We start from the raw sequence: 15,130 nt of genomic DNA on the forward strand, positions 1-15,130 counted from the left end.
TATCTCGCTTGCAGGCATACTATGGGAATTAAAGCACTCTAGATTATACTTGAAAATATTTTAAGTCATTTGCTATATTTGTTTCCTACTAGCAACAGAAGATAGCAAGATGAACAGAAGTCTCACTCTTGGGAGGAATAAAACAAGCATAAAATATGAGATGGCAAAACAAAAAAGCGAGATAGAATAAATAATAGGAGACAAAGTCCTACAGGGTTCTACTAAATTAAATCCAGAATAGACCTTTACAAAAATGTGACCATTTAAGGTAATATGTAGAGAAAGGTAGTCATTCATCCATCCACTCACTCATCCTTCCATCAATCAATCAACCCATCCAATTTTGTCCTCATGTAGCTTCTAGTCTAGGTAGGAGAATAACTGACAACACAAATGGGCTGAATGGGAAATGATGGGTTCAGTAGTAAATTAATAGGTGTAAACTACAAAATCTGGAGTGGAAAAGTCCTAAGATGAGTGGAAAGGCAAAACAGAGGTAGGGATTGCTTATATTACTAGAAGGCTCTTATTAAGAAGGCAGAGGAACTGCCATTATATTTGGGGAACAGAAACCAGGTCTCAAAGATAAAACATTTAAAGGAACCATCTGGAATAATGGAGACATTGTGTGTTCCATATACTTGGTCATGCCTTCAAACATCCTTCTCAGAGCTCTGGAAGAAGAGCACAAATGACACTGCATACAAAGCTGTAGACTTATAAATTACACAGTTGAGTTTCCTTTCTTCTTTTTTTTTTTTTTTGTGGTAAATCTTAAGAGTCCTCCTTTCTCTCCTGTCCCTATATATCCTTGAAAGCTGATCATCCAAGGGCCGGGAGTTTGGCCTAATAGTTAAAGTGCTTGCCTAGCATGCACAAAGACCTGGGTTCGATTCCTTGGTACCACATATATAGAAAAAGCCGGAAATGGTGCTGAGGCTCAAGTGGTAGAGCTCTAGCCTTGAGAAAGTCCAAAGATAGTGGTCAGGCCCTGAGCTCAAGCCCAGGACTGGCAAAAAAAAAAAAAAAAGGAAGCTAATTATCCTTACATGAGGAAAACGAGTCAAGTGCATGAAGAGTAATATGGGGCAACACTCATGAAACCATGTTCCTTAGAGGTGTGGAGGAAGAAAGCTAAGAAGGAAAAATGGGCTGATGGCATTGACTGGCTTTTACATACAAGAGAGCTGTGGAATGTGAAGGGAAAACTATCTGTACCTTTCATAAAAAGTTCTGTACCTCTCATAAAAATAATAACATGAGAATTAAAAAATGTTAAAGCTAGCTGGGTCCAGTGGCTCACGCATGTAATCCTAGCTACTCAGAAGGCTGAGATCTGAAGATCGAGGTTCAAAGCCAGCCAGGGCACTGAAGTTCATGAGACTCTTATCTCTAATTAACCACTAGAAAAAAAAGTTAAAGCTTAAATAGGTCAGGAAGCATGTATTATTCTTCCATTTTCCAAGAAAGTAAGGAAAAAATAAAATGACCATATCCTTCTTGGGGCCTAATTCAGCCTTCACTTCTGTACTTTTCCTCTGAGTAAAGAATAGAGAAATGAAAGCAGTTTTACCTCCTTATTTGGTCAATCACAGATGTCCTCTGCAAGCCAGGGATAGTGCTTTGCACATGTAACACTAGCCACTTAGAAAATTGAGGCAGGAGAATTGTGAGTTTGGGCTATCCTATCCTATATAACTAGAACTTGTCTCAAAAGAAGTCCCCTACCCCATCCCCTGGGACATAAAGGTAAATAATTCCCATCTAAAATCTCATTATCTATCAAGAGAAATTAGTTACTTGACTCTACAACAGTTCTCCTACCCTATCCTTCAGCCCAACATGCTCCTTTTTTATTAAAGAATTTATTAATATTGATTTTTACATCATACTTCAAATGTCATGTTCAACAAACAAGTATTCAAGAAGGGAATCTCTATATACCATCCTCCCTTTTATTCTATGCACATTTTTTAATTTATTTTTCCTTAGAAATAGCTTTAAAACAGACTGACATATCTGATAACAGGTTCTTGACCAGATCAGAACATTTCTAGACTCATGTTTCAGTTTAAATATGAAGTACTGCTACAGGCTCCCATGTTGAATCCTGGCCTCCAGTTGGCATGTTCCCTTTTTAACCGAGGTCCTTAAATCAATCTTTGAATTTTAACATACCTATATCTCTTGTTAGTTCATTACCCTTCATGATTCAATCATATGGCCCAAAATACATACCCTATGAAAACTATCTGCAGTGCAACTCAAAAGACTCAGGAATGCTTAGTGGGACATGATACTAATTTGGAAGAGTGATACAGTAATTTTGCAGAGATAATGAGTTTGAAGACCCAGAGATGAGGAATTACCCTGAAGTAGCTATGGTCTAATCTAGTAAGATGAGTCCTTGAAACTATACATCTTCCTCCAGCTATAGTTAGAAAGATGTGCTGGAAGATGGGCCAGAGGAATGTTATGCTATTTGCTTCGAAGATGAAAAAAAAGGCACAATTTGAAGAATAAATGCAAGCTCTAGAAGATGAAAAGTCAAGGAAATTCAGTCTCTTGTGTTATATTTCTAACCTAAGTAACTCGTTTTTTGTGATTTTTTAAAATTGAGATTAAGTGGTTATATGTTTTACAGTGTTGTGGCATAGCTAATACCATAATCACTATTTTTTTTTGTCTGTCATAGGACTTGAACTCTGTCCCTGAGATCTTCAGCTCAAGGCTAGCACTATACTCCTTGGGCCACAGCGCCACGTCTGATTTTCTGGTGGTTAATTGGAGGTAAGAGTCTCACAAACTTTCATTTCTAGACTGGCTTTGAACTGCAATCCTCAGATCTCAGCCTCCTGAGTAGCTAGGATTACAGGGGTGAGCCACTGGCCATAATCACTTTTTTACATTCATAGTACCAACCATCACCATTCTGGTCTACAAAATTTGTAAATGTTAAAAAAAACCCTCTAGTCTTACATAGAATACAAGGTTTAACTCTTTGAATATTACAATAAAACCATTTCTTCCAAATCGTGTGTTATGTACATTTCTTCCCTTTGCGAGGGTACCAGTTGTTCCCTCTTTCTCTCTGATGCTCTCCCTCTCAAAACTGCCCTGGCATTGCTTAGTTTCTTTTCATCAATGTCTTGTGCCACTGATGGGACCCACTGCTGCACTTTGTCACTTGCTTACCTCTGATTCTTTGTCCTCCTCTCATCATCCCTTAGGTACACTCGTGTATACTCTATATATGAGTTACCCAAATATACGGAGTCATCTAATAGCAATAAGACAGATTAAAGAGGGGTCCTTTGTTTCCTTGTTGTTGGGTTTTTTCACATTCTGGTATATTATTTTGTGTTCTGATGGAGAGTTGTTTGGGTCTTACACTTCGGTGCTTTTCTCCTGAGAATGTCTTCCTTTGGTTTGATTGGCTACGGGCATCTAAGTCCAGTTTAGTTTGTCTTGTGAAGTTTTAAATCTAACACTCAGAGAGACCATGTGCCCATTTGTCTCTTTGGTCTTGGATTTATTTCACTCAACATGATTTGCTCTAGTTCCATCCATTTCCCAGTGAATGACATTATTTTATCTTGTTTAATGGCTATGTAAAATTGACCTAAATAATTCTAAGGTGATAAATTTTCATTGTTTTAAGCAATGAAGTCTTGGTAATTTGTTACAGTTACCAGTAAAAAAAATACAGGACATATATCCCAGTTTCTGTATCCAAAACAAATATACACATTATACAAAGTTCAGAATTGTGATTATTTATGAATAGGGGTGTTCTAATTTCTAAGCTGAGGCCTCATGTATGGTTAAAATAATACAAGCCTTTCTTGTATTTTGGAATGGTCAGAAAAGTAACCAAGCTTCCCTTTACCCTGGTAGGCAATCTAGGAAGAGGTGAAGATGATCTAATCCATCTCACCTTCACTGAGTACAATTTTACAAATATAATCTGCAGGTGAATGTACAAAGGGATTTCAATGTCCGTTTATGAGTATAATCCATCTTGATCAATGTCACCCCGTTCAGCATTTTCCCCCATTTCTCCCAAACCTATCCACCTGAATGTGATATGAAGGACAATAATGTTACATTTTTAAATTACCAAACAAGAATGTGATTCAAAGAACATTGTCAAACAAACAAGACTTAAAAACAATTTAATTGCAAAATTAGATGGCTCCAGCCAAGTGAAATACTAGTTTGACTGTTAAACAGAGCCTAAGCTTTTCTCAAATTAGAAATTTGAATTTATTGGTTAAATTGGACGTACAAAAGCTATTCTTTTGACCAGAAGCTAATATAAGAGTGGGAAGTGCCAAACAGAAAAGCAGGCATGGAATGCACACAGTAAAACTTGCCACACAGAGGAAAGAAGCCAGTCTTCTAACAAAGCTCCAAGTGACATTTCAGAGAAAGGATATTAGAGGGTGTTGGGAGGGGATTATGAAAATCCCCACGTAGAATCTGAAATTCCTCTGGCAACAGTCATGGAAAGAGGAAAACTGCACTAATGGTACAGTCATTATTGTTAAGCATGGTAGGCTGAAGTTTACTGCCAAATCTCTGCAGGTTTGTATGGAGCACGATGAATAATATATGTAAATTCCATGCTTAAAGTTCCCTTGTTTAGAAATCTGGCTTGCTTGATTTATGTCTCCTTAATCTACTTAGGCAAAGACCTTTCCTTGTGTTTTAATATCAAATAGGCTTTAGCTTAGACAGCTCTAATGGGACTTGGCCATTGGTGGGAGTTTAATAGGGCATCAGGAGAATGTAAATAAATTTCATTAAGGGACTACAATCTCTCTACCTCAAGAAAATGTGTGTGTGTGTGTGTGTGTGTGTGTGTGTGTGTGTGTGTGTGTGTGTCTTCAGTATGTCCCTGAGATCTGTTAGAGCAATATTCTAAAAATAATCTGCAGAGATCATCTGTAATTCTGTAATGTCCCTTCAACTGTCTACTTTTAGTCTTTCAAGCCACATAGTGCCAAGATCAATTTGGACAACTGAGGTTTCCCACATTTAAACCAACAGCTGTTAAAAAAAATATACTTACTGGGGCCAGGAGTTTGGCCTAATGGTAGAATGCTTGCCTAGCATGCACAAATGCTTGAGTTCGAATCCTCAGTACCACATATATAGAAAAAGCCAGAAGTAGTGATGTGGCTCAAGTGTGGTTCTAGCCTTGTGAAAAAAAACCAAGAACAGTGCTCAGGCCCTGAGCTCAAGCCTAGGATTGGCAAAAGAAAAAAGTACACTTACTAAGCTAACTATAACAATAAAACAATGCGAAATTTATAGCATAAATAATATAAAATATAAACTCACAAAATAATACAAAGCTAAATAAGCTAAGGGTAATTACTGATTGCACATGGATTATGACAGAAAATAAAAGGGCACATGAATTGTCTTTGACCAGTTACTGTGTGTGTAGAATCCTAAACTTCTATCTGATTGTTAGGAAAGAATTAAAAATACAGCTTATCCCAGAGAAAGGGAAGCATTCTTAGTTTGGCAGGAAAGCAAACAGGAAATTTGTTCTTTAAAACAAATTGAAAAAGGCTTCTTGAATTAAATATAATTTTAAAAAGCAGATACAGTTAAGAGTTTTATGGTAAGTTCTTTATTCAGTATAATGTTTTGACTGAGTAGGAACAAGAATTAGTTGAAATTAGTCTTAAAAGGCAAAGAGGTATCATTCTGACTCAGACTATCACTGTAATATGAATAGGGTAAGACTCAATGAAGATGGCAGATTGCCCAGAACTGGGTGATAGAAGCAGCATCTCAGGACAAGGACATAACACTTAATCACTCTCCGTGAAGGGGATTCAGGTATTTCTAGAAGAGAGATTACATAGAAACAGCAGAAATGGAGATGGGAATGTGGCTTGGTGGTACAGTTCTTATCTAGCATGCAAGAAGCCCTGGGTACCATTTCTCAGTATATAAACAGAAAAAGCAAAAAGTGGTACTGTTGCTCAAGTAGTAGAGTGCTAGTAGCCTTGAGCAAAAGAAGCTCAGGAACAGTGCCTGGTCCCTGAGTTTAAGCCCCAGGACTGGAGAAAAAATAAAGAAACAGCAAAAATGCATATTGCTCATTTATTTACTTAAAAATAAATAATGCCTTCTTGGGCCTCAAAATCTCGATAGCTAAAGAGGCATAAATTTTTTCCACTCACCAGCTCCCTTCTTTACAGGTAACTAATATTACCAAATCTTGGGCTAGGAGCATGACCTGATGGTAGGGTACATGCCTAGCATACACGAAGCCCTGGGTTTGATTCCGCAGTACCATAAACACAGAAAAAGCCAGAAATGATGCTGTGGCACAAGTGGTAGAGCACTAGCCTTGAGAAAGTCCAAGGACAATTCCCAGGCTCAGAGTTCAAGTTTCAGGACTGGCCAAAAAAAATTACTAAATCTTACACAACTTTCAATGTAATATGAACAAATATGAACATAATTTTCCTTTTATTCATGTAAACTTTATGGAGCTCAGAGAGATTCTTTATTCTATGGACTCTGAAGTTCTTTCTTTTACTAAATTATACTTCAAACATATGATTCAGTTTTTAAAAAAGAATGCTTTTTTCTTCAACAGCATAATATTCCATAATAATTTATTCAACCAGCTCTACAGTAATGGGACATTCAAATTATCTGCATCTTCCATTTTTATGAAGAATATTTCAAAGACTTGTTTTGTACATTGAATATCATTTTGCATATCTTATAAGTCATCTACAGATAATAGGATACATTGATTCAAAGAAAATGTATTTATAGTTTGAGTAAAAAAGAAATCCCTTTTATGTTTTTTTCCAAATTGATGAGTTAACCATGTTTTAGTTTTATTTGCATTTCCCACTATGAATGACATTGAGCATGCTTTCATATATGTTTCAGGGACAGTTATATACTTGTTAATATAAGCTGTGTATATCTTTTATTCATTTATCTTCCTGGCTATATTGGTTTATTTGGAGGTTTTTGGGGGGGTTATTTTTTTTTGCTGCTATTTGATTTCGATTATTTGTTGTGCTAGTTTTGATAGTTTGACATGTCACAGTTGAACTGCAATTGCAGTCTATTTTTTTTTTTTTTTTTTTAGAATTCCTTAAGCTAGGCAGGCACATGGTTGCTCATGCTTGTAATCCTAGCTACTCAGGAGGCTGAGATCTGAGGATCAAGGTTCAAAGCCAGCCCAGGCACAAAAGAACCTGAGACTTTTATTTCCAATTAACCTCTAGAAAATGGGAAGTGGGGTTTGGCTCAAGGGTCAGGCAGAATCCTTGAGCTGAAGAGCTCAGGGACAGCGCCCAGGAGGAGTTCAAGCCCATGACCCAACAACAACAACAAAAAAAACGAAACCAAAACCAAAACCAAAAAACAGAATTCCTTCAATATTTTAAATCTAAAAATACAATTGTAAATTAAGCATTTGTCAGGTGCTGGTGGCTCATGTAATCCTACCTACTCAGGAGGCTGAGATTTGAGGACTGCAGTTCGAAGCCAGCTGGGACAGGAAAGTTCATGAGACTCTTACCTTCAATAAACTACCAAAAAGCCAGAAGTTGGACAGTGGTAGAGCACTAGCCTTGAATAACAAAAGCTCAGGGACACCACCCAAGCATTCACTCAGTTCAAGCCCCAGGATTGACACACACCCCAAAAATGTTATAGTCTTGCTATTTTGTCCAGGCTTGTCTCAAACACTTAGATTCAAATGGCTCTCTTGTCTCCCAAGTAGCTCTACCCTTCCCATTTCTCTTTGGTATAAGAGGGTGAGTGGCTAGATCTAACCAGAGACTCCTATAGTTTGGGCCATCAGTTCTAAAATTCCCACTGTGAGAACATGTTACACTCACCATTTTCTGTATCTGTGTCCTAGGACTGACCAGTCATTTACAAATGGTTCACAAGTTGGAAATGCCAGAGCTACGTATCAGGCTAGCAGCCTTAGGGCTGTCAATTAAAAAATGAGGGTTCAAGGAAGTAGCACTGTGAGTCAATGTGCTAACCTTGAGCTAAATTTAAATTGCTCAGGGACAGTGCCCAGACAAAGAGTTCAAGCCCCAGGACAGACCAAAAAAAGAAAGAAAAGAAAGGAAGAATAAGGGTTCATTAAACTGTTACCTAACCATAATTGACAGCAATAGTCAGTTTCAAGACTCATACCACACTATTTAATCCTCTGCTTTATCAACAGACTTTTTTTTATGGGTCAAGGGGCTTGAACTCTGGGCCTGGGCATTGTCCCTGAGCTCTTCAGTTCAAGGCTACTGCCCTACCCCTAAGCCATACCACTTCCCCTTTTCTAGAGATTAACTGAAGATAAGAGCCTCATGTTCTTTAGTGCCCAGTCTGGCTTTGAACCGTGATCCTCAGATCTCAGCCTCCTGAATAGCTAGGATTATAGGCATGAGCCATTGTGCCTGGCTTTCAACAGACTATTTCTTAAATAATGGTTTATCTGATCACTTGTACTCAGAACCAGTGCAATGCACAACTAAATCTACGTGTTCTGTTGCTGTTAAGACACAGGAAGTTGTGAGGTCTGCATGGTAGTTATGGGCATCTGCAGATTGAATCAGCCCTCTTTGGGATTTGCATTCACAGACATGCTCTCATTTTCCCTTTCTATTTGTGGCTTAGAGTTCATTAGGTATTCTTCTTTGAGTTTCTGTTTCTCATTTTTCGTAGGGAAGAGAGGAAATGCCAATTGTGCTCCATTCTTTTCAAATTCCATAAAGTATATCATTTTCAAATACAGGTTTTGTTGTTTCTAGAAACCTTCAAGTTAGAGTTAGAGAATATCTCGAGTAATATTATGAACATCTGGAGTAATTTTATGGATATCTGACCCAAGAAGGGTGAGACAGTGATTTGTCTGGCTATGGCCATAGAGAACATTACAGAAGAATGAGAAGCAAGCAGCACCTCTCAAAAAAGGAGGTGTGGACCAGTTTACTCCTAGTTGTGTACATTTGTGTGCAGCATCAACACTCTCTGGTTTTCTGATCACAACTACCTTTTCTTTTCTTGTTTTATTTTTTTGGTGGTGGAGGTTGAACTCTGGGCCTGGGTGCTGTCCCTGAGCTCTTCAGCTCAAGGCTACCACCCAACCCCTTGAGTCTCTCATTTGTTCTTTAGTTCTTTAGTGTCCGGGCTGGCTTTGAAGTTCCAACCTCAGATCTCAGCCTCCTGAGTAGCTAGGATTACTGGCATGAGCCACTGCACCTGGATCCTGGATCATCCATACCTTTTCTAACACACATTCCTTCCCACAAGTAGCTGACACTAGAATTTTGACCTAAGAACTCCTTTTATCCTGTTATATATAATTCTCACATAGCTTTTATATTTGTGCGTGTATAGCAGCATATTTTCATTGTGGAAAAGATACTGTGGATTCCACAGGGCCCCAGAACATACCTATGATGTATACATTATATGTGAAATTCCATCCATAGCAGTCAATGTATTTCTGTTAGTAGGGCTAGCAGGGATGCTTCTTCCCCTCCCTCCCCCTCCCCCACCCTGTCCCAGTATTAAGGCTTGAACTTGAGCTTGGTGCTGTCCCTTAAGTTTTTCACTCAAGGCTGGCAGCTCTCTACCACTTGTGCCACAGCTTCACTTAAGACATTTTGCTGGTTAACTGGAGATAAGTCTCAGGGGCTTTTCTGCCCAAGTTGGCTTTGAACTGGAGTCCTTAGAGCTCAGTCTCCTGAGTAGGTAGGATTACAGGTGTGAGCCACTAATGCCTGGCTTGGACTCTTAAGAAGCCCCAGTTTCTTTGAAATAAAGTAAGTTGTCACAAAGATCTTCCTGTACAATATTTTAAAAATGTTATTAGCGGAAAGAACACTGAGAAAGGGCAAAGAGGAAATGTAAATGAAGGAACACCCAAGACAAATATTGTACACTTAACAAATTGATCTAGCTCACCTGGTATAAAGAGAATATGTCAAGTTATTACCCATATTATTTTCTAATACTTAAAATTGCATAACTATACCTGCAGGGAACCCAAAACCTCATGATACATAAACCATTTCTTAAATGCCTATATGTAAGTTCCTATGTTCTTTCCTTACTTTATGAAATTTTTATCCTTTCCATTCAACATTAAGACCAGTTGACTTTACTGTTCTTTATAGAGCTCTGTGGAAGCTTAGCTACAGCTCTGTTTATACCCTGGGAAGCAATACTGGCTGTACTAGCTAGTTGAAGGGAAATGAAAAGGAACTCCACCTTGAGATTTTGCAACACCTACAGCATTTATTTCATCTGAAGAGTGATAGTAGGATTACATTTAAGCTTTCCTGTATTAAGTTGGCATGAATAATAGTTGCTCAAAGATAGAATTATTCAATCAGTTCATATTTAGAAATGGACTTTTAAAAATAAAGTGTAAAGGAAATATGGTCATTGAACATTATTTAAACTCAGCAAGGATTTCAACGTTAAAAAAAGTTTTGCACATTGGAAGCTATCTCTTGACAAAAAAGTTATTTTGATTGACAGCCTCATAAAAGTATAATATAATCATCCATACATTATATAAATTTGCCATCATTTCCAAAGCCAAAAAGAACACATTGTTACTCTGTCTTAAAAGTACTCTTAATCCCTTGGCTTATGCACTGGGGTGATACTGCCAAGACAGTCATTTTAATTTCTTGTCCCATAAACAGAAGCACTTAAACACAAATACTTGCTATAAGAGTGCATTTTAGAAGACACTTTATTCATCATTATGGCTTGGGAAATAGTTACCCTTAATAAGAATTGTGCCTATATTGGGGCTGGGAGTTTGGCCTAGTGGTTAAAGTGCTTGCCTAGCATGCATGAAGACCCGGGTTCGATTCCTTGGTACCACATACATAGAAAAAAGCCGGAAGTTGTGCTGAGGCTCAAGTGGTAGAGCTCTAGCCTTGAGAAAGTCCAAGGACAGTGCTCAGGCCCTGAGCTCAAGCCCAGGACTGGCAAAAAAATAAATAAATAAATAAATAAATAAATAAAAAGAATTGTGCCTATAGTGAATATTAGTTTCTAATGTATCCAGTGACTATTGAGGATTTTTCCAATATTCAACACTTTTTTTGTTGTTGGTCATGGGGCTTGAACTCTGGGCCTGGGCGCTGTTCCTGAGCTCTTCAGCTCAAGGCTACCGCCCTAGCCCTTGAGCCACATTGTCACTTCCTGTTTTCTAGTGGTTAACTGGACTTTAATGACCCAGCTGGCCTTGAACCTTGATCTTCAGATCTCAGCCTCCTGAGCAGCTAAGACTACACTGGAGCCACCATGCCAGGCCCAATATTCAAAACTTTTTTCCCTCATTTCTTATCATTTATGTTTTATATTTTTTATATATTTTTTTGTAATTAATAGAAGGGTTACATGATATTTGCCAGATAAATGGTGCATTAATTCCCATGTCTTGGTCCCCATTTCCCTTCCCCCCTCCCCCACCCCTCATCTTGTTTTCCCCCATTCCCTATCCAATTTCACATAACCAAATACAAATATATCCGATATATCAAGTAGTGTTTTATATTTTAATACTAAGACCAAGAAAAACAATATCCCTACTGTAGAAGTAATGCAAATTTGATATATTTATTACAATGGAATATAATTTGGTACAAAAAATGAAGTACAGATATAACACCTTGAAAAGCATTGTTAGTGAAGGACACTATGCTTCCATTTATAGACAAGGTCAGAATTGGCAAATTCATAGTGACAAAAAGCAGATTAGCAGCTACCTAGACCTGAGGAGGGGAAAGGGATTGGAGTGATCACGAAGACACAGGGTTTCTTTGGGAAAATGAAAATATGTTCTTGCTAGGCGTTGGTGGCTCATGCCTGTTATCCTAGCAGAAAAGTCCATGAGGGGGCTGGGAGCATAGCCTAGTAGAAGAATGCTTGCCTAGTATGCATGAAACCCTGGGTTTAATTCCTCCCGACCACATACTCAGAAAAAACTGGAAGTGGTGCTGTGGCTCAAATGTAGAGCTCTAGCCTTGAGAAAGTCCAAGGACAGTGTCCAGGTCCCCAGCTCTAGCCCAGGACTGGCAAAAAAAAAAAAAGAGAGAGAGAGAGAAAGTCAAATGAAAAAATAAATATGTATGTATGTACGTGTGTACGTGTATACATGTGTATGTATGTATTTTTTTGCCAGTCCTGGGGCTTGAACTCAGGGCCCCTGTCACTGAGCTTCTTTGCTCAAGACTAGCACTTCATCATTTGAGCCAAAGCATCACTTCCGGCCTTTTCTGTTTATGTGGATTACTGAGGATTCAAACCCAGGGCTTCATGCATGCTAGGAAAGCCACTCTCTACCACTAAGCCACATCCCCAGGCTCAAATGGAATTTTTTTTTGCCAGCCCTGGGCCTTGAACTCAGGGCCTGGGCACTGTCCTTGGGCTTTCTCAAGGCTAGCCCTCTACCACTTGAGCCACAGCACTATTTCTGGCTCTTTTCTATGTATGTGGTACTGAGGAATTGAACCACGGTCTTTGTATATGCTAGGCAAGCACTCTACCACTAGGCTAAACTCCCAGCCCCTCAAATGGAAAATACTTTAAAAACTTATTTTATTGTGTAGAAAATAAATAAGTTTTGTTCAGTATAATAAAGGCTATTTCTGACTTTTTAAAAATACATTGAAGCAAATCAAGCCAATCAAACAATAGTGTTTATGAAGGAGGAAATTTTTTTTCTTTTTCTTTTTTTTATTGGTCCTGGGACTTAGGCACTGAGTTTTTGTGTTCAAGGCTAATGCTCTACCACTTTAAGCCACAGTTCCACTTCCAGTTTTCTGGTGGTTAATTGAAGATAAGAATCTCATAGTCTTTCCTTGGCTGGCTTTGAACTGCCATCCTCAGTTGGGATTACAGACATGAGCCATTGGATATGGCCTACATTTTTCTTTTGAATGAGATCATGGTTCTTATACTTACAACTGCTAGTCTTGCGTTCAACACAGGAAACAATGCTTTGCTTTTCTCCCCCAAACACTGGTATCTGATCACATTACACACAGATATTTTGTACATGATTCAAACAAGTTGGCAATTAATTTCTACAGTAAAATCATTGGTGAGATGGTAGTACTAGGGTTTAAACTCAGAGCCTACCATCTGAATCAGGACCCTAGCTCTAGTGACAATGTTTTATCTTAGTTATAAAGTTCTGTTAATTTTAGAATGAAAAATATGAATACATTTAAGTTCCTGATCTATTTTGAGTTTTGTATACGGTATATGGTAGGAGTCCAATTTTATTCTTTTGCATATAGACATCCAATTATGCCAAGAAACATGTTTTGAAAAAACTGTTCTTTCCCACTGAACTGTCTTGGCATATTTGGTGAAGATCAGTTGACGGTAAATGTGAGAGTTTATTTCTGGACTCCTAATTCTAGTCTATTGATCTACATGACTATTCTGCCAATGCTTTTAGTCCTTTTAATCAATGTCCATTTAGTCATGTCTTTGGGTACATTTCACTGCACAAACATATGTTTTATTCCAAAGCAATTTTTCTGCCTGTTTTCCATTCTAAGAGGAACAAAATTAAGTCAATATCCTCATCTTAAGACAGGGAGGACTGCAATCTATGAAAGACAATGTCTACTACTTCAAATGAATAGAAACTCTGCTGGATACCAAAAAGAAGGAATTGGATGGCTTTAACCAGATGAAAAGGAAAACTAAAATTATCATTGCTTCATGTGGATCCCATATGTGGTAGCTACCTCCTTCTAAGAAAAAAAAAAGGAGAGAGAGAAGGGGACAAAACATTGTAATGAAAATATTTATAGACATTTAGAGTACTTAGAAATAATGATGGAAAGCTTTAATATCTTGATGAAAATTAATATGATTAGATCTCCTGCCTTTCTAACAAAACAAATTACTGTTTTTAGGATACTATGGTGTTATATTTTGCCCAAAGCTTTCCACCACTCCTACCTCACTACTCTCATGTCCGGAGTTCCATACTGGCTCTCATGTGAATAATTTATGTTGGTCAAAAGAATTGCTTTTTCAGCTAGGCACTGGTGGTGCATGCCTGTTATTCTAGCTACTCAAGAGGCTGAGATCTGAGGATCAAGGTTTAAAACCAGCACAAGCAGAAAGTCCATGAAACTCTTATCTCCAGTTAAGCACCAGAAAACTGGAAGTGGTGCTGTGGCTCAAAGTGACAGACCACTAGCCTTGGGATGAAAATCTTAGGAACAGTGTCCAGGCCCTGAGTTCAAACCTTACAACCCACACACCAAAAAGGAGGAAATAATTGCTTTCTCTTTTATCCCAAAAGATAATGATTTCAAAAGCATTAGCTTAATTTTTGTGAAAATCGAAATACAAAAGGTCTCATGTAGTTTTGGACCTCATCCTCAAGTAATCTTATCAAAGCATAAATATGTTATGATCAGTCAGAGAACTTCGATGGATAGTACTTTAGAATCTAAGTGGTGCTTTTCTTGTTTGGAGATGCACCATTTCTTAAGTGTCTTAATTCAGTCATACACAAGAGACTGTTTTTCCAAGTAGATTTTTATTTCAAACCATGTGTTATTTACAGAAAATAGGATTCATGTGTTTTTCATACATTTACACTTTACTCATTAAAAAATTTCTGTTAAGCCACTTGGTATTCAAGGACTTTTCAGTTTTCTAAATAAGTTTCCAAAAGCATTCATAAAGATATGAAATGGTGTTAAATAAATATGTACATGAGTTTCCAAACCATGCTCATAATTTTTCTTTAGAATTTTGTGTCTTTAATTAGTAAAATGTGCTTTCCTTCTAGCCAGGAAAAGATTAATGTGTGAAACTTTATCATTTGTCAAAGCAAGAAAACCTAAGTTTATAAACACGTTTTAAATATCTATCAGCAAATAATTTAATTTACATATGTAGTTTATTTTTACAAAATAAATGTCAGATATCCATCACAAATTTTAGAAGATGAAAGTAAATTAATAATGATGGTCACATCTTGGGTGTTAGATACAGGACTTAGTTCCTGATATATGTAGAACTTATTCCTTACAAAATGGGTATTTGCGTCCAATTTCCAAAGACAAGA

Source organism: Megascapheus bottae, chromosome 25 (assembly GCF_031878675.1).
Source record: "Megascapheus bottae isolate mThoBot1 chromosome 25, mThoBot2.hap1, whole genome shotgun sequence".
Classification (NCBI taxonomy): domain Eukaryota; kingdom Metazoa; phylum Chordata; class Mammalia; order Rodentia; family Geomyidae; genus Megascapheus; species Megascapheus bottae.